A 22996-nucleotide genomic window follows, 5' to 3' on the forward strand; every position below is an offset into this window, starting at 1 on the left:
CATGATTGAATGGTGGAGTGGACTCGATGGGCCGAATGGCCTTACTTCCGCTCCTATGTCTTATGGTCTTAGACAAGGTTCCGTATAGGAAACTGATCAAAAAAGATACAAAATGGGCTTGGTGGAGGATGATGGTTGAAGGTTATTTTTGTGACTGGAACATATTGAGAAATCCACAGAAATTAGCACAGCCGTAAAAATGCGCTTTATCCACCAGGTTTGCTGAATCTTATTTGCCCAATGACTTGAATATATTGAAAGGTTTCCAAACTGTGGTTCTGAGTCTAAAAATCACCTAGCTTCTGTATTGTTTTCTTATCAATGTCAGAAGCAATGTTGTTTGTGCATGGCATGTGAGAGAATTAGTGGAGGTATTTTAACTTAAGGAGTTCAATAGAAAAGAAAATCAAGCCGGGAGTAAAAGGGGATTGCCGATTCATTTAATGCATGTTTATCACTAAGTGATAATTTTAAATTACTCCCGTTATTGTTAAAAAGCATCATGCAATTCCATCCACCAGTCAAATGAAAATCTTAGGTATCCCTTTCCTTTCTCTTCCTAATATAGTCAAACACTTTTGTCTATTTTTATAATTGTATTAATGGGCAATATTTTGAAATGTACAACTACTGATCTGAGAACTCTTTTGTTGGGGAAGAAGCAAATGGGAGGAGTTGAAATTTCAAGGACAAGTGCTTAATCCCTGCAGGATGCTGAGGAATTAACGAGAAATTAATCAAATAACGTTATTGTTTGTATATTTACAATATAATTGTCATTTTAAACTGTTAGCTGTGAGATCCAATGCAATTAAATGGCAATTTTTAAGGGGTATTATTTCTCTGGTTTGGTAGAATGGTGAAGTAGACCGTGTCCTATTGAACAAGGTGTCACCTTTATTTCCGATTAAAATGTTCATTAAATAAAGACATTCCAAGTCGTTTGGAAAACAATATTTTACTCAGCTCGCTGTCTGTCTACTCAAAGAGGCTCCTTATCCTTATATAACAGTGAAAATATCCTGCTTTGAAGTATTTTGTCTGTAAATATGAGATCAATGTTTTTAGATTGTTTATACGGTGGATAAAAGGCATCAGTTTACAATGTGTTACAGTATTTGGATTCTTTTAAAACTATAACATGTAAATAAACCAAGTAGATAAACATTTCAAACAAATTAGTTGTTGCTAATTTCTTTATATTTTACTACATTTTACCTTTTCAAAATTGAGAGCTTAGTAAGGATAGATTATTTTAACTGAAGCAAGATGTATCATACTGGTACCTGAAATGGATCAAAAATCGACTTTGTGAACTACAAAATAGCATTCGGGTCACTGGTACAATTTCCAGATCTGAAGTCTATTACTTTTGCCGTCCTTTACAACGTTGATGCTACAGCACACGGACCTGTCCTGTGCAGTTGAGATAAATTAATATGTAACTAAGCAGCTACATAAATGGCAGCTGTGATATGTTGCTGCTGGGTGACTTTTGGGAATTGGGATAAACAAGCAGAGAGTTGACAGAGTGCATCCAGCCCAGTTGACCCTGCATGTCAATGTCTTATTAATTACATTGTTAAGGTCCAGTGGCAATCACTTTGTTACATGGCAATTACATTGGAAAGGTTTATGTTTCATCGACCCAGTTTTCACATTTTGATTTAATGTTTTTAAGTTTCCGTTCCTCTTTTTTTGGGGGGGCTGTGCTCGGGTTGTTTTTTCGGAGCGGCCCCTTTTAATTTATCCCTCAGTTAATATCGGTTCTTCTATTTAGTTGATTGGGCCTTAAAATACAACATTGGAAATGTTTAATGGCAATTACATTGTTAAGGCAGTTGCATTGTTATACGTGTGATTGATATTGGTCACCTATAAATGGGGACATTAATTGATTATATGCAAAAGAGCATAAATGGGGACAGCTGGAACACTGAGGGAACTCTTTTGCTTCACTGGCTTGGAAATAAACCTATTTTAAGGTGCAGGTTAGCTTCAGACTAAATTCTTCCTCAGCGTGCAATTAGTGGAACTGACATGGTCGCAGGAGATGAACATTAAACTTTGGTGATTTGTTGCTGAATAAGAAGTTTGAGTCTGCTTTTTCTCAAATGATGCTTACTGCTGCTGACAATTTCAGATGCAGAATACCAGAAGGACAGACTCTGGGGGCCTGTATTGCTGTTGAGATTATTAGATTGTGCATGCATTTCTCACGTCGCAAGACTTTTGGTATTGGCGGCGGTTCAGTTCTATGACATGCACTCGAGCGGCCCTAAAAATTATTTGGGAAGATGGTAATTTCCAGCTACTTTACTATCGAATAAAACAACTCTGCAGTAAAGCAAAGAATGGAGGGTTTCCATGGTGGCAGAATTCAGAGGTCGACAAAATATTAAACACAGATTCCAGTACCAAGATGGAGTTTCTGATGGTTGCAGTTTTAGCCATTTTGAGAATTGAGAAAGAAAGCGGACCTGGGACGGTGACCGTAGGTGCTTGATCCTGACAAATACATGAGGAATAGTGATTTCCAGTATCATAACACAATGAATTGCCTGCAGCGAAAGAAGTAGCACTTGAAATAGGTCGCTGACTCATCCAACTGTACAGCTTTGATTGGCTTTCTAAAGTGTGTGGGGTGGATTGGCTTAACTGCTGCATGGAGTCTTTCCGTAAAGCAGATCGGAGGAAGATTAAGGAGTATGGAAGCTCTACCTGCTTCAAGATTGGTGAAGATAATGTGCTAATTTCTTGCAAAAGTGTAATTCTCTCTTGCAAGATAGAATCACAGAATTTACAGTGCTGAAGGAGGCCGTTCGGCCCATCGAGCCTGCACCGGTCCTTGTAAAGACCACCCTACTTAAGCCCACACCTCCACTCTATCCCAGTAACCCCACCTAACCTTTTTGGACACGAAGAGTGATTTAGCATGGCCAATCCACCTAACCTTTTTTTTTCTAAATTTAGATTACCCAATTATTTTTTCTCCAATTAAGGGGCAATTTAGCACGGCCAATCCACCTAGCCTCCACATCTTTGGGTTGTGGGGGCGAAACCCACACAAACACTGGGAGGATGTGCAAACTCCAAATGGACAGTGACCCAGAGCCCGGATTGAACCTGGGACCTCGGCGCCGTGAGGCAGCAGTGCTAACTACTGCACCACCATGCTGCCCACAATCCATCATTGGACTGTGTGAGGAAACCGGAGCACCCGGAGGAAACCCACGCCGACACGGGGAGAGCGTGCAGACTCCGCACAGAGACCCAAGCCGGAAATCGAACCTGGGACCCTGGAGCTGTGAAGCAACTGTGCTAACCACTGTGCTACCGTGCTGCCCACTGGGATAGCTGGGATCCATCTCAGAATCAATACTGAAATGGTCTCGAACAAGATACCTCTATTGTTAAGCAGACATTTGATGAAAAAAGCTTGACATGGAGAATAACGGAATGATTATGTTTGTGAAAACTGGGGATCTACATTTTACTCAGTCAGGCCATGACTGCCTGCCATTAAGGAAATCCGATACTTCTCGTCAAATAATTTGTTCCGTCTTGTTAACTTCTGAAGATAAAAGTTTGGTGGACAGAAAGATGATTATTTGGAAGTTGCATAGACAATTTGCACATCCTGAGCCATAAAAACTGAAAGCTCTACTGAGAGATGTTGAGTGACTGATGAAGAATACAGTGACCTTATTGAGTAAATCACGGCTCAATGTGACATTTGTCTTAAATATCGGATGGTACCAACATATCCTATTGTGCGCCTGCCACTCGGGAGCCCGGGGGGGCGGGGGGGGGGCTTGCTGAGGTAATAGTCTACCATTAGATCTACAGAAGTAATCCAAAGTTGATGTTGGATGCCTCACCATGCTCGTAGAGGTAATTGGCATCATCTCTACTTTTTCACCTCCCTTGAATATCTTGCATGCAGGTAGAAAAGCTCTCATCAAAGATGAGGTTTCAAAGAAAATTCAATGAGTCTTACGGCATCATAAAAGGCCATCAGGTAAACAGTTTAGTCATGGAGCTATGGTGTATTACAAAGGGAAAGGCAGAAAGAACCTGGTAATTTTATAGGAAGTGATGCAAAGACCATGATTGTACAACATGGGCATCACACTCTTGAGGTACATTCTTCAAGGCTAATTGGCATTGATTATATCTTTATAGATTCTGAACAGTGCACAGAAAGCAAAGTGCCGTACACTTCACACATGCATCTATTGGGCAGTTATGAGGAGCAGATTATTGTAGATAGTGGGGTGACTGATTGCAAAAAGTAACTTTGAAGCACATGATACGGCTACTCATCCAAAAGGCAGCTAGGCAAAGTGGGAACGAGATCAACATATTTGCCAGTAGGGTAGAGTGTTTCGAGGGATGCCACAATTATCGGGAGATCAGATATCACTTGAATATTACTCCAAGTTGCTCTGAGCTGTGGAGAAGGTGCGGAGCTGGGTCAGAGGGGTTGATTCCCAGTGGGTCAGAATGGAGGAGAGTTTGTGCAGGGGGTCGGGATTGAAAGCACCAGCAACAGCGCTGCTCCCGATAGCTCCGGGGAAATACCCGGGGAGAATAGCTTCATTGAGAACTTGGAGGCAGTTTCGCCAACACTTCAGGTTGGGGGCAGGGTCAAGGGAAATGCCGATTCGGGGGAATCACTGATTTGAGCCAGGGAGGTGGGATGGAAATTTTCGGAAATGGGAGGAGAAGGGGATTAAGACACTAAAAGATTTATTTCTTGGGGGTCGGTTTGCAGGACTGAAGGAGCTGGAAGCGAAGTATGGGCTGGAGCAGGGGGGAATGTTTAGATACATGCAGGTTTAGACTTTGCCAGAAAGGAGATACAGGGCTTCCTGGTGGAGCCGCCTCCACATTGCTGGAGGAAGTGCTGATGACAGGGGGACTGGAGAAGGGGGTAGTGTCAGCGGTTTACGGAGCTATTTGGGAAGAGGAGAAGGCACCACCAGAAGGGATCAAAGCAAAGTGGGAGGAAGAGTTGGGAGAGGATATGGAGGAGGGATTCTGGTGTGAGGTGCTCCGGAGAGTGAATGCCCCCCCAGGGGTGGGGGGCGCTAATCACATTCATATGTTTTGGTCCTGTCCAAAGCTAGAGCATTACTGAAAGGAGGTTTTTCGGGTAATTTCTAAAGTGGTGCACGTGAAACTGGACCCGGGCCCCCGGGAGGCCGAATTCGGAGTGTCGGACCAGCCAGGGTTGGAAATAGGTGCAGAGGCAGATGTCGTAGCCTTCACCTCGTTGATCACCCGAAGGCGGATCCTGATGGGTTGGAGAGCAATCTCTCCACCCTGTGCCCTGGCGTGGTGGGGGGGACCTGTTGGAATTCTTGACTCTTGAGCAGGTTGAACTGAGGGGAAGGATGGAGGGGTTCTACAATTCATGGGCATTATTCATTATGCACCTTCAAGAACTGGATAACATCGAACATTAGTTGGGGGGGGGGAGGGTTGGGGGGAGGTGTGTGTTAATGGTGACTATGGGTGATTCCTGGTTCCTCATTGTCATTTGTTTATGTGAACATGCGGGCTAATGTTTTGGGTTTGGTGGGAGGATGGGATCGTTGTTATTGATAAGGGGATTGACATATTTGTTACTGATTATTGTTTATTGTTGGTGGGTGTAAATTTGGGAGAAAATGTGAAAAAGGAGAATTTTTAAAAAAAAAATGTTTTTAAGTTGCTCTGAGCTACCATTGTATGCACAAAATATAATATTGAAAAATACATTTCAAAATATTTGCCTTCTATGCCCATTCCTGCTGAAGATTAAAATAATTTCTCTATAAAATTATTTTTGAAAAATCTATTAAGGTATGCAACCGATTGAAGATTTGCATGATTTGAGTTGCATATTCAGTAGGTTCTTTGTGGTAGTTCTTCGTGGCTTGCCTTAATGCAGTCAAACTCCTTCATCGTTTTTGCTTTCTGGCTCATGTCAGGACTTGGGATGTTCGACAGGGCTCAGAGCCATGGTGCAGATGTTGATTTCACTGCAGAATTGATGATTTGTTGAGGACATCTGTTTTGCTGCTCTTTCACACACTGGTGCAGTATTTCTGCTGAGGAATACACAAGAGCAATAGCACAGTGGATAGCACTGTTGCTTCACAGCTCCAGGGTCCCAGGTTCGATTCCTGGCTTGGGTCACTGTCTGTGCGGAGCCTGCACGTTCTCTCTGTGTCAGCGTGGGTTTCCTCCGGGTGCTTCGGTTTCCTCCCACAAGTCACGAAAGTCGTACTGTTAGGTGAATTAGACATTCTGAATTCTCCCTCTGTGTAGCCGAAAGGCACCAGAATGTGTCGACTGGGGACTTTTCACAGTAACTTCTTTGCAGTGTTAATGTAAGCCTACTTGTGACAATAAAAATTATTAAAAAGGCGAGTGTTATGGGCGAGGCGTTTTCAGAACCCCTAAATCTATCATGGAGTTCAACCAACCTCTCCCTTTAATGTATTTGTTGCTTTTCCTAGCACACAATTATTACACGTGGGTTTTTAAACACAAAACAATGTTTATTCCATGAACTCAACTTAACATCTTAAATAAACATTGGATCTCTTAACACCCCTTACTTCAAAGATAACTCAGAAAATATTGCAACAGTAAATAATTCCTCAAAATGTTCCTTCAAACTTCCAAGAGACTTAACACCTTTAAACAGAATCACATCAGGTTAAAGGCTTTACTATTATGAGTTTAAATCACCCAAATGATCCAGAGATAGTCTTTCATGGCAGAGATCCAGCTCACTGCAAGACAGACACTCCCAAGCTCTTTTCAAACTGCAAAATGGCTGTCCTCTGCTCCACCCACTCTGACATCACTGTTTTCTTAAAGGTACATTGCTTAAACATCCATGTCTTAAAGGTAATCTGACATGACACCTCCCCCAAGAAAAAAAAATAAACCATCAACTTCAAGATGGTTTCATTTTTCACTTTTGCACCATCCACTAAAATGTACACAGTAAATATACCTTTTCATTTTTTAAAGAAACCAACAAACGCAAACCGGTATAATAATATAGTCAATTTTTCTTCTCGATTGACAGTCTCTTTGAACAAAGCCTCTGCACAATCCATCCATTCCTCTACTCGGCATTTCTCTTTAGAATCAGATACTTTAGTTCAATCTGACCACAGAGTCCCTTGCAATTCTCCAATACAGGAACATTGGTTACCACAGCTTTCAGGCAGTCAAATGCCTGTTGAAAGTCCGCTGTCCATTGACATTTTTTACGTTTCTTCAGCAAATCCATCAGTGGAGTAATCATGCCACAAAACGTTTGCACAACTGTTCGATCAAATCCACTCATGCTAAGAAATCGCATTATTTCCCTTTGTCTTGAGGGTATCGGAAACTCCGCAAGGAAAGTGATTCGGGCTTCTCCAAATTCACTTTCGGCTAGGTTCATCACCAAACCCGCCTCCTGAAGTCGACCGAAGAACTCCATACGATATTTTAAATGTTCTTTCCATGTCTGGAAGTTGGAAATAAAAGCAGATTGTTCCACTTTCTCAATGCAATCCTTCAAACGTGGGATAGGATAAGAGTCCGTTCTTGTAACTGCATTCACCTTTCTGTAGTCCGCACACAACCGTTGGGTACCGTCTGGTTTAGGTGCCATCACTATGGGTGAGCTCCATTGGCTGCAACCCCCCCACTTCAATTATGGCATTCTTCAGCATACTCTCAATCTCTCTGTTAACCTGTGCCAATTTTAAAGGATTAAGTCTGTATGGATGTTGTTTGATAGGAACAGCATTTCCCTCATCTACATCATGCATAGCCATTTTAGTACTTCTCAATTTATCTCTACAAACTTGCCCATGTGATACCAATAACTCTTTCAGGTCAGTTTGTTTTTCCACTGGAAAGTGACTTAACAATTCATCCCAATTTTTAAGAACATCCTCATTTTCCAATTTAATTTGAGGTATGTCAAATTCACAATCATCTGGATTTGGTTTGTCACTTTGAGTTAGAATCATTAAAACCTCCTTTTTCTCTCCTTCCCTTTCAAAGTACGTTTTAAGCATATTCACATGACACACTCAGTGATTCTTCCTTCTATCTGGTGTTTTTACCACATAATTCACCTCACTTAATTTCCTTTCAATCTGATATGGTCCACAAAGCCTAGCTTTTAAAGGCTCCCCTACCACTGATAACAACACTATAACTTTATCCCCACTGACAAAACTACGAACTTTGGATTTCTTGTCCGCTACCCGTTCCATCATATTTTGTGCAAATTTCAAATGTTGTCTAGCCAATTCACCTCTATTTAATCGTTCCTTAAAATTTGACACGTAATCCAATAGTGTAATTTCCGATTTCTCACCCACCAATTTTTCCTTAATCAATTTAAGTGGTCCTCTTACCTCATGACCAAAAATTAGTTCAAAAGGACTAAATTTGGTAGATTCATTAGGTGTATCCCTAATTGCAAACAATACGAATAGGATTCCTTTATCCCAATCCACTGGATAATCTTGACAATACGCCCTCAGCATTGTCTTTAATGTCTGATGCCACCTTTCTAACGCTCCCTGCGATTCTGGATGGTGCGCAGTTGATTTAAATTGTTTTATTCCTAAGCTATCCATAGCTACTTTGAATAACTTTGAAGTAAAATTTGTTCCTTGATCCGATTGAATTTCTGTGGGTGTCCATATCTAGTAAAGAATTTAAGTAACTCCTCAACAATCCTTTTAGCTGTAATATTACTAACTGGAATGGCCTCTGGAAACCTAGTAGACACATCCATTACAGTCAAAAAATATTGATTCCCACTTTTTGTTTTAGGAAGCGGTCCTACACAATCGATTAGGACCCTTGTAAAAGGTTCCTCAAATGCTGGAATGGATATTAAGGGCGCTGGTTTTATCACTGCTTGAGGTTTCCCTATCACTTGACATGTGTGACATGATTGACAAAATTTAATTACATCTTTATGTAGCGCAGGCCAAGAAAAATGTTTCTGGATTTTAGCTTGAGTTTTCCTTATTCCCAAATGACCTCCCACTGGTACCTCATGTGCAACTCGCAACACCTCCTTTCGATACCCTACCGGCAATACTACTAGATGAACTTCTGCCCACTTTTCATCTGCCTGCATATGTACAGGTCTCCATTTTCTCATCAAGACATCATTTTTATGGTAATAACACTCTGGTATACTCTCAGATTCCTCTTCCGTATACTCTCAGATTCCTCTTCCGTATATGCTTTCTGATATATCCGTTTTATTTCTACACCTTTCTGCAAAACTAAACTGCAAAATGGCTGACCTGACCTCAGCTCCACGCACTCTCTGACATCATTGTTTTCTTAAAGGTACATTGCTTAAACATCCATGTCTTAAAGGTACTCTCACATGACACTAGCAATGTGAAGAGTGCCGTACACTGGATACCTAGGTGATGCTTGCTAATTTCTTCGATCATTTTTACTCTGGTCTTGGCCCTTTCTGTAGCACTTTTAAGATGTTTGCAGTACGTGAGGCAGCGGCCCAGGGTGACACCGTGGTACTTGGAGAATGGTTCATTCTTGACCAATTTACCACAAAACGAAAACTGCAGTCCACTGTTGGCCAATTGCTGTTATTTGTGTTTGGACAGAGATACCAATAGTTGAAATATTGTTCCATCACTTCCAAATCCTCAAACAAAATTCGCAAGGTTGGTTGCCTACAGAACGGTCCAGATCATGTGCAAGGTAAGTTCCTAGAGGTGGTGAGAAGCCTGTTGCTCACACAGATGTTGAAGAGAATTGGAGACAAAACAGAGATTTAGGAAAGTACATCAATTAGGACAAATGGTGCAACTTTTGGGATGACACCAATGACATCAACAAACATTTTGACAGTACAAACTCCAGGTTTCAACCTCCCTCAAACAGTGGCCTACACTTAAGAGCTGCATTCTCCATGCAAGGACATCTCACCTCCGGCACACATCGAATTTCGAGGAGAGCCCAGCATATAACATTGGTCACCCAGATCAAACTGTTCACACTGTGAAAAAAATGTGGCCTACAAATTTGCCACAGGATTCTAGGCACAGTGTGCATCCAACACAGTGCTGTGACTCAATTGCCTAACTTGGAACTAGATTTGTAAAGCTGCAAGATGTCATACGCAAGAAGGTTGAATGAGAACTTCTAATGTTAAAACCAATTAAATATTTTATAGACAAAGCTGATTTGGCCCACCAGAACGATTGGTGGATAAGGTTGAAAGCCGCATAATGTGTTACAGTTGGAAAAGCAACCTGCACTGAAGGGTTCAGTTGTAGGGGAAATTAGAAAACCCAAATTAGAGGAGGAGGTAAGAGTACAGGTTGGCAATCTGGCGGATGGATACCAGAAAATAAAGGTGAGGGATAGAATGAGTGAATGACTTTGTGAACCAAGGAATTATAAAAGACTAGGGAAATTTAACAGTGGAACAAATTTAATAGCTTTGTATCTAAATGCATGAAGCATTCGGAATAAACATAATGAGTTAAACGTCACAAATAGAAACAGAAGGGTATGATTTTGTGCCGATTCTGAAACATGGTTACAGGGCGACCAGATCTGGGAGTGAATATCCAAGGGTACGCAGTATTTTGTAAAGATAGACTGAAAGGAAAGGGAGGTGGCGTAGCCCTGCTGGTGAGGAAAGGGATCATCAGTGCTGTACCGAGAAATGACAAGCAGTAGAGATCAAGATGTGGTAGAAATAAGAAATAGCTAAGGAAAAGGTTCTTGGTAGGAATAATCTATAGGTCTCCAAGCAGTAGTTCTGCAGTGGGGCACAGTGTAAACCAGGAAATACTAGCTTGTAAGAAAGGTACGGCAATAAAAATGGGGCATTTTAATATGCACATGGACTGGCAGAATCAAATTGTCAAAGGTAGTCTGGAGGCAGAGTTCATTGAATGTATCAGAGATTGTTTATTGGAACAGTATGTTGGGGAACCAACCAGGGAACAGGCTATTCTGGATTTGGTATTGTGTAATGAGAAGGGATTAATTAATGACCTCATAGTTAAGGATCCTCTGGGGAGTAGTGACCATAGTATGGTTGAATTCAAAATTCAGTTTGGGGGCGAGAAAGTGGAGTCCCACACTTGCGTTCTGGAATGAAACAAAGGAAATTACATAGGCATGAGGACAGATTTGGCCCGAGTAGAGAGGGCGGATAGGACAGCTGATGAGCAGTGGCAGTTGTTTCAGGAAATACTCAATCCTCACAACTAAAATATATCCCAGTGAGGAAGAAAGATGATAAGAGTGGTATAACAAAATCCATGGCTAAACAAGGAGGTCAAGGGCAATGTAAGGACAAAAACTAAGATATATCATATTGCAAAGGCCAGTGGCAGGCTGGAAGATTGGGAAACTTTCAAACATAAATAAAAAGTTACGAAAAATGTAATAAAAAGAGCTAAGATAAACTACAAAAGAAAACTAGCGCAAAATATCAAAAAGAATAGCAAAAGCTTCTATAAGTACATAAAAGGGAAGAGAATCGCTAAAGTGAATGTTTGTCCCTTGGAAAATGAAACCAAATGTTGGTCGCTTGGAAGATGAAACCGGACAGTTAATAGTAGGGAACACAGAAATGGCAAAGATGCTAAATCAATACTTTGTCTCAGTTTTCTCAGTGGAGGACACTAGTATCATTCCTATAGGAACGAGCAATTCAGCAGTAATAGAATGGGAGGAACTTAGAACAATCAACATCAATAGGGAAACAGTACCCAATAAACTATTGGGATTGAAGGCCTGGGCCTGATGTTGTGGACAGCACGGTAGCATTGTGGATAGCACAATTGCTTCACAGCTCCAGGGTCCCAGGTTTGATTCCGGCTTGGGTCACTGTCTGCGCGGAGTCTGCACATCCTCCCCGTGTATGCGTGGGTTTCCTCCGGGTGCTCCGGTTTCTTCCCACAGTCCAAAGATGTGCAGGTTAGGTGGATTGGCCATGATAAATTGCCCTTAGTGTTAGGTGGGGTTACTGGGTTATGGGGATAGGGTGGAGGTGTTGACCTTGGGTAGGGTGCTCTTTCCAAGAGCCGATGCAGACTCGATGGGCCGAATGGCCTCCTTCTGCACTGTAAATTCTATGATAATCCTAGGGTGTTAAAAGAAGTGGCAGCAGAGATAGTGGATCCATTGGTTATAATACTCCCCAAATTCACTAGACATGGGAAAGGTTCCAGTGGATTGAAAAAATGTTAACGTATCGCCTTTATTCAAAAAGAGAGGAAGGCAAAATGTGGGAAATTACAGTCCAGTTAGTTTAACATCTATTGTTGGGAAATTGTCAAGGAATTAATATCAGGACATCTGGAAAGTCAAAACCCTATCCATCAGAGTCAGCATGGTTTTATGAAGAGCAAATCATGTTTGACTAATTTGCTGGAGTTCTTCAAAGAGGTAACAAGCAAAGTGAATAATGGGGATCCTATAGATGTAGTATATCTGGACTTCCAAAAGGCGTTTGATAAGGTGCCGCACAGAAGGTTAATTCACAAGGTTAGATCACATGGGATTAGGTGTAATTTATTAGCTTGAATAGAAGACTGGCTGACGGACGGAAGACAAAGTTGGGATGAATGGGTATTTTTCTGGATGACAAGATGTAACTAGTGGGGTGTCACAGGGTCCATTCAGTCCTTGGGCCCCAACTATTTACAATCTATATTAACGACTTGGATACAGGGATAGAAGGTTCTATAGCCAAATTTGCAGATGACACAAAAAATAGGTGGGACAGTAAGTTGCAAGAAGGAAATAAGAATCTCACAAAATGATATAGATATGTTTGGAGAGTGGGCCAAAATATGGCAGATGTAGTTTAACATGTGTGAGTGAGGTCATGTATTTTGGTCAGAAAAATGGGGAGGCAACTTAGTATCGAAATGGGCAGAGACTTTGGGGTGCTCTGTTGCAGAGGGATCTGGGGGTACTTGTTAATGAGTCGCAGAAAACTAGCATGCAGGTGCTGCAGATAATAAAGAAAGCAAATGGAATGTTGGCATTTGTAGCTAAAGGAATAGAGTATAAAGGTAAGGAAATACTGTTGCAACTGTACAAGGCATTGGTGAGACCGGACCTGGAGTATTGTGCATACTTTGGTCCCCTTATTTGAGGAAAGATGGAGTGGAGGCAGTTCAGAGGAGGTTCACTAGTTTGATTTGAGAGATGAGGGGTTTGGCGTATGAAGAGAGACTGAACAGTTTAGGACCATACTCTACAGAGTTTAGAAGAATGAGGAGAGATCAAATTGAGGTATACAAAATGATAAAAGGTATGGATAAAGTAGACGTGGAGTTGATGCTTCATCTTGTGGGTCGTTCTATAACAAGAGGTCATAGTCTTAGGATAAGAGGCAGTACATTTAAAACTGAGTTGAGGAGAAACTACTTCTTCCAAAGGGTTCTGAATCTGTGGAATTTGTTACCCAGAGTGCGGTGGATGCTAGGACAGTGAATAAATTTAAGGCGGAGTTAGACAGATTTTTAATTGGTAATAGGTTGAAGGGTTATGGAGAGCGGCAGGATGGTGGAGTTGAGGCCAGGATGGGATCAGCCATGATCGAATGACAGAGCAGACTCATGGGCTGAATGGCCTAATTCTGCTCCTATATCTTACGAACTTGTATATGCAAGAAGCATTATATTACAAATTGATTAAGAATCATTGTTCAATTAATTTACAAATTACTGTTCTTCAATGCAGGTTGCAGTTTATCGAAATGTAATTTGGATTATGAGAATATGGTCTGGTTTGGCAAACTCTCAATTCCCTTTAGAGAACAGTGATTAATCATTATTTCTTTACTGGGTATGCAGGGAAAAGGAAACCTGCATTTCACACCTCTGAAGCAATTAAACCCTGTGATCTTTGCCAGCCTCCTCTTAGTGATAAGTCTAAAGAAAAAACTGTACCTAATTTATTGAATTGTGCATGGCAAAAAGTCTAAAATATATCATTTCTTTTCCATTATTTACCGGGCTGAAAGTGAAAACGTGAGTGCCAAACACTGCGTGGATAGCAAACTGAGTTGGGTAGCTGTGATTACAATGTAGCAACTACTGCTTTTTTTCAATGTGCACATCTGGCGTGCTTTTTCATTCACTTGCTGGCATTTTTTAGTGATTGTGGCATAAATCATTTTGCTAATCAGAAACACAAGTGACTGAAAGTCATTTCTTCTTTGCACAATAGAAAAAAACATATGGCTTTCCAGTCATTTCTGGTAAACAAAAAATCCATTGACATGCAGGTTTGCTGCTTTTTAATAGAAAAAATTGATAGCATGCTTTATTTAGTAGCTTAAATTTAGAAAGTCAGCTTTTTGCTTGTATACATTGTTATTTTCACAAAAAATGATATAACCTGGCAGTAAAGTTAAATCGCCTAATAATTCCAAATAGCAAAAACATGTACTATTTTTAGGTTTTCAGTTGTCAGTGGTATTTAACAGCAACTTTGCTTCCTCTTTAACAGATGCCTTAATGTTATGTTTTAAAGGGAAATATGTGATTTTTATTTCACAACCAGATGCTTTATGATGCACATCATAAACATTACCGTCTAAATTAAGTCCACTCACAGGCGACTGTAATCCTTATTGTTTTTAGTTTTTGAACGCCATTTTTCTTTTGTACTGTGTAATAGTCATTAACTAATTTAATCATCTACCCTTTATCATGCATTGTATCAGCTAATCTGGTTACATTGGCCTGGTTGGATGCATACCAGGGGCTGGTTTAGCACAGGGCTAAATAGCTGGCTTTTAAAGCAGACCAAGGCAGGCTAGCAGCACAGTTCAGTTCCCGTACCAGCCTCCCCGAACAGGCGCCGGAATGTGGCGACTAGGGGCTTTTCACAGTAACTTCATTGAAGCCTACTTGTGACAATAAGCGATTTTCATTTCATTTCATATTTTATTTCATTTCATTTCATTTTTTTCATTCTTGCCTCCGAATCAGAAAGTTTTGGTTTTAAGCCCCCTCCGATACTTGAGTGCATAATGTAGGCCATCACTTCACTGCAGTACCAAGGGAGTGCTGCACTGTTGGAGGTGCTGACTTTTGGACAATAAGTTAAACCAAGGGTTTGTCTGCTCTCTCAGATGGATGTAAAATATCTCTTGCCACTATTTCACAGAGAAGCTTCCCCTGGTGTCCTGGCCAATATTTATCCTTTAACCTATTTCACTATATATGGATTGTGAGATTGTGCTATGCAACCTGGTTGCTGCATTTCCTACATGACAGCATGTTAATGTACTTTGTTGGCTGTAAAGTACCTAGGACATTCTGAGTCACGTATGATGTTATATAAATGCAAGTTTGTTCATTCTATCAATGCAGAAATATGTTTCAAAGGTGTGACGATAATGAGAAAATTTAGTTTTAAATCCAATATTTGTTAAAGTATATTGTTTGCCCACTGTCCGTGTTGCCTTGTTTCTTCCTGCTCCATGTTGCTTGAATCAGGTTGTTTGAATAATGGTGTTGGGTGAATTGTATATCTTATTTTTTTAATATTGTCATTGGTAGGAAGTGGTTATTAACTGTAGACTGGGAACTGGGACTGGAAATGATTTTAGGGATATCCTCAAAGCATCCCTGAAGAGATCAAACATCCTCACCTATTCATTTCATCGATTCATGGGAGACCCTGATTTGTGACTGTTATGGACCAGGGTTTAGATAACCCCAAAGTGTATCATGGAGTTCACCTGACCCACGACTTTGAATAGATTGTGGTATGGGGAGCACACGGTCCACTCTACAGGTGTGGTGCAAACAGAACTTTACAGTACTTTTAAATTAAAACAATGTTTATTCTATGAACTCAAGTTAACCTTTTTAAAACATACAGTGAACATCTTAGCAATCGTCAATTCAAATACAACCCCCAAGGAATACAACACTAAGTGATCCTTAATAACTTCCTAAACAACATCCAGAAGCCAGAAGAAACCCCTTTTAACAGAAGCACATTAGGTTTACATTCACTACTGAGAACATTTATAATTCGGAATTCACCAAATGATCAAGAGATAGTCTTTTCATGGCAGAGAGATCACCAGTACACCTGCTCTGTCTGGCTTCAGCCCCAACACTGAAAACGAAACTAAAACACACCCTGCAGCAAACAGCCTAAAACTAAAGTAAAAAGCTGACAGACAGCCGAGCCCCACCCACACTCTGACATCACTGATAAATACCCATTTCTTAAAGGTACATTTCTTAAACGCCCATTTCTTAAAGGCACTCTCACATGACAGTGACCGACCAAAATGGAAAAGGCTCATTCGAAAAGTCATGAACACATTGAGAGACTTTTTCGGAAACTTGTTGAAGCAAAATCAAGGCATTGGAGGGAACACACAAACCTCCAAACGACCCATCTACCTAACCTTTGAAGCGCTATCTGCCTCACAGAGTCTGCAAATTGCACATTGGACTTGGCAGGCATTTCAGAACTTATTGAATCAGCGTAGAAGCAAGTCATCCTTGATCCCGAGGGACTGCCTAAGAAAGAGTGGCGGTATTGGGAGACTGGTTGTCTTTATAAGTACAGCAATGCTGGGTGATTAGACACTGCTTTGGATGAGCTGAATGTTCTATATGGGTGGAGGCAACCCAAGGGAACAGTGGAACAAGCGAGTTTTGAAGTGACAAAGGCATGAGTGTTTCAATGAAGTGGAAGCAGGTTACTTATGTTGCCTTTTTTACCTGCTATAAACATGGCAATCAATAAGGCTGCCCTTTCTTTAGATATCGATATTATATTGCTCAGAGTCACCAGGTATCAAATGATACCACCACAAGGTTCAACCGGATAGCGATCAAAGAGCCAAACACCAGTTAGTTAGTTCAAGATCAAGGGTACTTAATTTATACACACAATTAATCATGCAATATAGACACTACTAGTTAAACTACACCTATCAACTATGACAACCTGTACTTAACTTCAGGCACCCGGCTTAGGTCAGAGGAACAGTGGCCGTTGTTCGAATCTGGGCCTATCGGGTCTGTAGAAGTAACTGCTGCTCAGCTGGGCGCATCCATCTGGTAGCGGGCCTTGAACTTGAACTTGCTTCTGCTGGTGTTGCAATTGGAAGTAGACGTTGCCGGAGCACCAGGCCCAAGAGAGATCGAACACATGGTGGTCTCACGCTTTATCCTTGGGGAGTTTCGCGCTCTTTTGGGCGGTCCTTCGGTTTGGACCCCATTAATTGGGTAATTCTTGATCACTGGATTTGATTTAAGCCAATAAAGGGGCAGGTGCCTCGATGGCCGGGCGTATCCTAAGTGGTCATTGACCCTGTTGTTGATGCGTCCTGGGTACAAGGAGTGGCGCCGAAATGTCTGGGGTTGTATCGGTTGCTCAAGTATCAGTCTTTTGTCTTACGGAGATGGGCCATCAAAATGCTAATCGGTTGGGGCCATTTTTCCCGTTATGCTTTGCGACCATCCATGTTTCTTATTGTAAGTGGCCATCCCAGATGGCTACAGACCGTCCTCTTGATCCTCAATGCGAAGCGTGAAGGATCATACTACTGAATCTTCTCCTGTTCTCTGATATGCCGGGTACCCTCAATCAAGGAGAGATTCTATCTACTCTGTCCTATGTGTCGAAATATTTACCTAAGTTTTCCCTAATACAACACATATCTCTAAAAATTCTAAGGGGGCACTATAACATTCAATTATATATTTCAATTTCTTTACACAAAAGGGGATCTCTAACTGTCCTTAACTAAACTACACTCATGCTGCTATCTAATAGCCAAAGCACTTCTATTACTGTACAAAATAAACACTAGCAGCATCACATTCCTACCTAACACTAACGCCAATTTACAGAGAAAGTAACTTTATTTTAAAAAACAACCGTGGAATTTATTGGGGAGAAAAGGTTCAGAAAGAGTGTGGGGTTTGCTGAAGTCCGAGAAAGGGGGCTCTGAGTGTGTATACTGGAGGGCAGGGGGGCTCTCCTTCGCCATTTCCGAAGTCTGATCGTCTGGATGACACTGCAAAGTATAGCTATAATCAATAGGGCTTCTACTGTGTACGAAAGGGAATACCACTTTATGATATTGTCAAACCGTGTGGGGGTATCAGTGGCTGTGTCCATGTGTGGTGTGTCCGGGCTAGGGGTATCAGGTTGGGTGGTCATGTTTAGGGCCTGTGTGGTGAGGGGTATAGGGTCGGATAATGCACGCAACTGTATTGATCCAACGATGATCATGATGCAGATCATCAGGTCCGTCTTCATCTTGTCTGTATCTTCCTCTGTCTTCTGGTATATTCGTATCTTCCTGGGGGTACAAGCATAATATCTGTTATTATCTTGTTGTTTTAATATCTCGTTTGTCTGTCTGTTTCTCCTTAGAATCAACACCATATGTGACTCCCTCATTTTTTTTTTGAACAACCATTTGGGAGACGAGACATCCGAAAAAAAAAACCTGTCCCAGTGCGAGCACTCTCGCAGCCTGTGTTTGATGGGCTGAGTGGGCAGACTTCTCAGTCCCGTGCAAAATCGTTTCAACCAAGTATTTCAACATGTAAATAGCAGGTGGGGGTTAGCAACCGAAGGGTCGCTGGAAAGGAAACAAAAGTTGTGGCAAAGTGCATTCTTTAAACCAAATTTTAAAAAGAACAGCAAAAGAGTTGCAAAATTAATTTTCCAAATGGGGTGCGTATGAGCCGCGCGCAGGGCAAGAATGAGTGGAATCCCCGGGTAGGGCGGAGATCAGTGCCGTTGCTCCACTACCCGAGCTTGGCTGACCAAATACATAGGGGGTCCTCGGGCAGAGCGGGGATAAGTGCCGTTACTCCACTGCCTGAGTGACCTTCCAAGAACGGTAAGAATTTGAGTATATATGGACTTTCAACAAACTTGTGCCTTTAACTACCATGTGGCTTCAAAGGAGTAGTCATAACTGTATCAAGAAATGTGCCTGAGATGACTCACAAAGTCGTACAAGAGAGAAACATTCAACATTAAAAAAACAAACTAAAGAAGAAAGCGGGCAGGTTCCATCAGGGAATAGGACACCGTAAATCTCAATCGGTTCCTTTCTCTCATCATCTGGACACCTCAAGGTTCCATTCCAAAAAGGGTTTCAAAGGGGTTAGCATAGTGGGAGCCAGACTCTCAGTCATCACCATCTCCCGGGTGCCAAACTCGTGCCTGGAGTTTCAGTGCCAATGCGGCGTCGGGCCAATGTGGGATCTATCTCGTCGTTCCTTGTCAGACGATAAGAATTGTCGCGGTGCCATTGTTTCGTATTCTGTAGGGCGGTAGGGGCAGGGGGGTGTCGCTATCGTCAGGTGGTGGGTCAGGTTCTGTTCACTGCAAATAAATTGTGTCTGAGGGGCTGAACATATCGTGGTCGGTGTCACTGGGGCTGTAGTGACTGGGGCCTGGTCTGTTTTTCCATTGTTTGGGAGTAGCAAGGGCGTCCGTTGTGCTGTCGCTATTGCTATCAGCCAAATCCAGTGTTAGGGTGAAATTCGACCCTGGGGGCATAATTAAGGTCGTGTCTGTGAACATGCTGTCCTGGCTGGGGAGGGCTGGATTGGGTTGTCAGTGGGCGGGTCCTCGTCTGCCGTTGCCAGTGAGAGGTGGTGTGAGTGGCTGCACTGCGTTCCTTAAGCTGGTTTATATGGAACCATCCTGATTTTCCATTAGGATATGTGATCTTATAAACTGAGTGGCTTACTTTGTCGGAAATTGAGTAGGGTCCTGCGAATTTGGGGGAGAGGAATGAACTAGGATTGTTCAGGGAGATCATGACTTGCTGTACGACTATAAATTCTATTGGGTGTACTGTCTTGTCAAATCAGGTCTTACTCTGCTTTTTCCTGGCGCCTAGTCGAACAGCTGCAGCGAGCTGTGCTGCTTTAATATTCTCCATTATATTTTGGGCCGCTTTTTCATGGGTAAGGGCGGTGACTGCGGGACTGGCCAAATCAAGTCCAAATAAATACTCTGTACCCTTCATGGGTCGTCCGGTCATGAGAGTATGGGGAATGTACCCTGTCAAACTCGACACCGTGTTTCTAATAAACATCAGTGTGAATGGGAGCACTGTGTCCCATGTCGTATTATGCTGCTGTACCATCTTCCTCAGTGTTGCCTTTAGGGTCCGATTCATGTGCTCCACAATGCTGCTGGACTGCGGGTGATAGGCAATGTGAAACTTCTGTTTTATGCCAAAAATCGTCAGGACATTTTTCATAACCCTGCCTGTGAATTGCGAACCTTGGTCCGACTCAATACTACGGGGAACTCCCCATCTAGTGAAAATATGTTTGGTTAGAATCTTTGCCGTGGTTTTTGCCGTGTTTGTTCTTGAAGGGAATGCTTCTACCCATTTTGTGAAGGTGTCGATGACGACCAACACATATTTGTATCCATTTCTGCAGGGGGGGAGGGGACCAATATAGTCTATAACTGCAAGTTCGTCCATGGGCCATTAACAGGGCGGGTGTGTCTTAGCTGACCTTTCTTTGCATATCTGTACAGGTTGTTCTGGGCGCAAATCAAACAATTCTCAATGTAATGGGTTGCATCGGTTTTTAAATCGGGCCACCAGCAGAGAGGTCTGAGGTGGGCAAGGGTGGATTCTACCCCTTGGTATCCGTGTCCGTCACGGAATTGGCAAATAATCTGGTTCCTGTCCTGGGTGGGGACCACATAAATACCATCCTTTAAAACGATTCCCTCATGAGCAGCACGGTAGCATTGTGGATAGCATGATTGCTTCACAGCTCCAGGGTCCGAGGTTCGATTCCGGCTTGGTTCACTGTCTGTGCGGAGTCTGCACATCCTCCCCGTGTGTGCGTGGGTTTCCTCCGGGTGCTCCGGTTTCCTCCCACAGTCCAAAGATGTGCAGGTTAGGTGGATTGGCAATGGTAAATTGCCCTTAGTGTCCAAAATTGCCCTTGGTGTTGGGTGGGGTTACTGGGTTATGGGGATAGGGTGGAGGTGTTGACCTTGGGTAGGGTGCTCTTTCCCAGAGCCTGTGCAGACTCGATGGGCCGAATGGCCTCCTTCTGCACTGTAAATTCTATGATAATCTATGAATCGTTAACGTGTCTTTAAACTTATCATAGGGAGCTGGGAAGTCTCCTTTTAAAATTTCTTTTAGCGTATCATCTTTTTGTGCCTAGGCTAAATCTTGAATATTGGTCTGTGAGACCTGGACCGCGTGTATTGGGGCACTCTCTGGGGGGGTTGCCAAAAGTGGCCATGTCGTGAGCTTGATTTCGCTAGGGCGTCTGCTTTCACGTGACCGGGTGGGGAGGAACGATGGTGGCTTCTAACTTGTTTGATTCCGTATTCCCTACCTTTCGCTGTCTGGAGAATGTGTTTGAGTAATGGTGCTGAGGGTAGGGGTTTTCCATCGGCGGATATCCCCTAGATTCCCACAGGGGCAGGAATTCTGTCAGGCTGTTGCACACATGCAAACTGTCTGAATATATGTCTGCTGGGGTTGGGAACGAATCTGGGTGCTGCACAATGTAAGCAATGGCTGCTAACTCGGCTGCCTGCGAACCTAAATGTCCAGGCAATTTTAATGAGATTTCCTCTAAAGCACGTCCCTGCGTGTCCAACACACAAATTCTACATCCTGTAATCCTTTTTCCATTTGGAACTGTGGAAGAGCTATCTACATAAATTTTTAGAGCTTTGTCTGTGGGCTGGGTCGTCTGGTCGGATGCCTGTCTTTTTCGGCACCGATTTGGGAACAAAGGGGCCTGTGTTGTGCTTGGGTGCAATGATTTTGCACTCACGGGGGGGGGGGGTTCCTGCATTTTGTAAATTGTCGGCCAGATACTTGTGCGTCTTTGTCCTTTTTACCGTAATGTTACGTCCTTGTAGGAGTAGGGTCCAGCGCGCTGCTCGAATTTGGCTTACTGTGCCGTCTTTTAATGTACCATCTAATAGTAGCTGTGTCGGGGTGTGTTCGGTCAAAATGGTTACGGGGTTGAGTCCTGTTATGTATGAGAAGTATTGTACAGCCCAAAAAACTGCGAGCAAATGCCTCTCGCAGGCTGAAAATCCCTGCTCTACGGGATCTAAAACTCGCGAGCCATAGGCTACGGGTCCTAAACGATCGTGCCTTTCCTGTAGGAGTACGACCGGAAGGGTTCGGTCGGTGGCCACTACCTCTATTGCGTTTGGGGAGTGTGGGTCTGGTGCCTGTAATGCGGGGGCTGTGCTTAGGGTGCATTTCAATTAATCTACGGCATCCGTGTGCTGTGGAAGCCATTTCCATGGGGCCTGTTTCTTAAGGAGCTCAGAAAGTGGGGCTGCTTTTGTGGCGAAACTGTCTGTGTGGTTCCTGCAGTAACCGATGTTGCTCGTTGTGTCTTTACTTAATTTGCTCTGTTTTATAACCTTTTCTCTAGAGTCGCCAGGTATCTTTGTGATACCACCACGAGGTTCAAGTTCAAGTACTGATCAAAAGCTCAATACACCAGTTAGTAAGTTGGAAATCAAATCACATTTATTATACACAGTCAATCACTACTCATGTATAAAACTTTACTTACTAGACTATCTCTAACACTAAGAGGCCGATACTTAGCTTTGGGACTGGCCCACCAGGTCAGGGGAACAAATGGCCTTTCGTTCGATTCTGAGTCTGCAGGCTTCAAAGCTGGAATAGACTGGTAGCTAGGAGCGCCTATCTCGTAGCGTGTGTTGACTGGAGACTTACTTGGTTGGTGCAGCTGCTAAGCAGGTCACGGTCAAGGGTTGTTTCGAGCTGCTGAGAGGCCCTGCCAAGAAGGACGAATTGAACTTGTGGACTCTATTTTACAGTCCGCAGGGGCTTTGCGCCCTTTTGGGCGGACCCCGTACCTGGTTCCAAGTGATTGGACTAAGTTCTGATCACTTGGATCGATTTCTCCAATACTGG

General features: G+C 42.7%; 1 protein-coding gene across 1 annotated transcript in view; it reads left to right on the forward strand.

Annotated features, from left to right (window-relative positions):
* Positions 1 to 22996, forward strand: part of tbc1d5 (TBC1 domain family, member 5) — a 783418-nt gene that overhangs the window by 173657 nt on the left and 586765 nt on the right. The window contains exon 3 of the mRNA XM_072508754.1: positions 22485 to 22559. The gene's annotated coding sequence lies outside the window, so the exon portion shown is untranslated. The remainder of the gene's footprint in view (positions 1 to 22484; positions 22560 to 22996) is intronic.

Source organism: Scyliorhinus torazame, chromosome 6 (assembly GCF_047496885.1).
Source record: "Scyliorhinus torazame isolate Kashiwa2021f chromosome 6, sScyTor2.1, whole genome shotgun sequence".
Classification (NCBI taxonomy): Eukaryota; Metazoa; Chordata; class Chondrichthyes; order Carcharhiniformes; family Scyliorhinidae; genus Scyliorhinus; species Scyliorhinus torazame.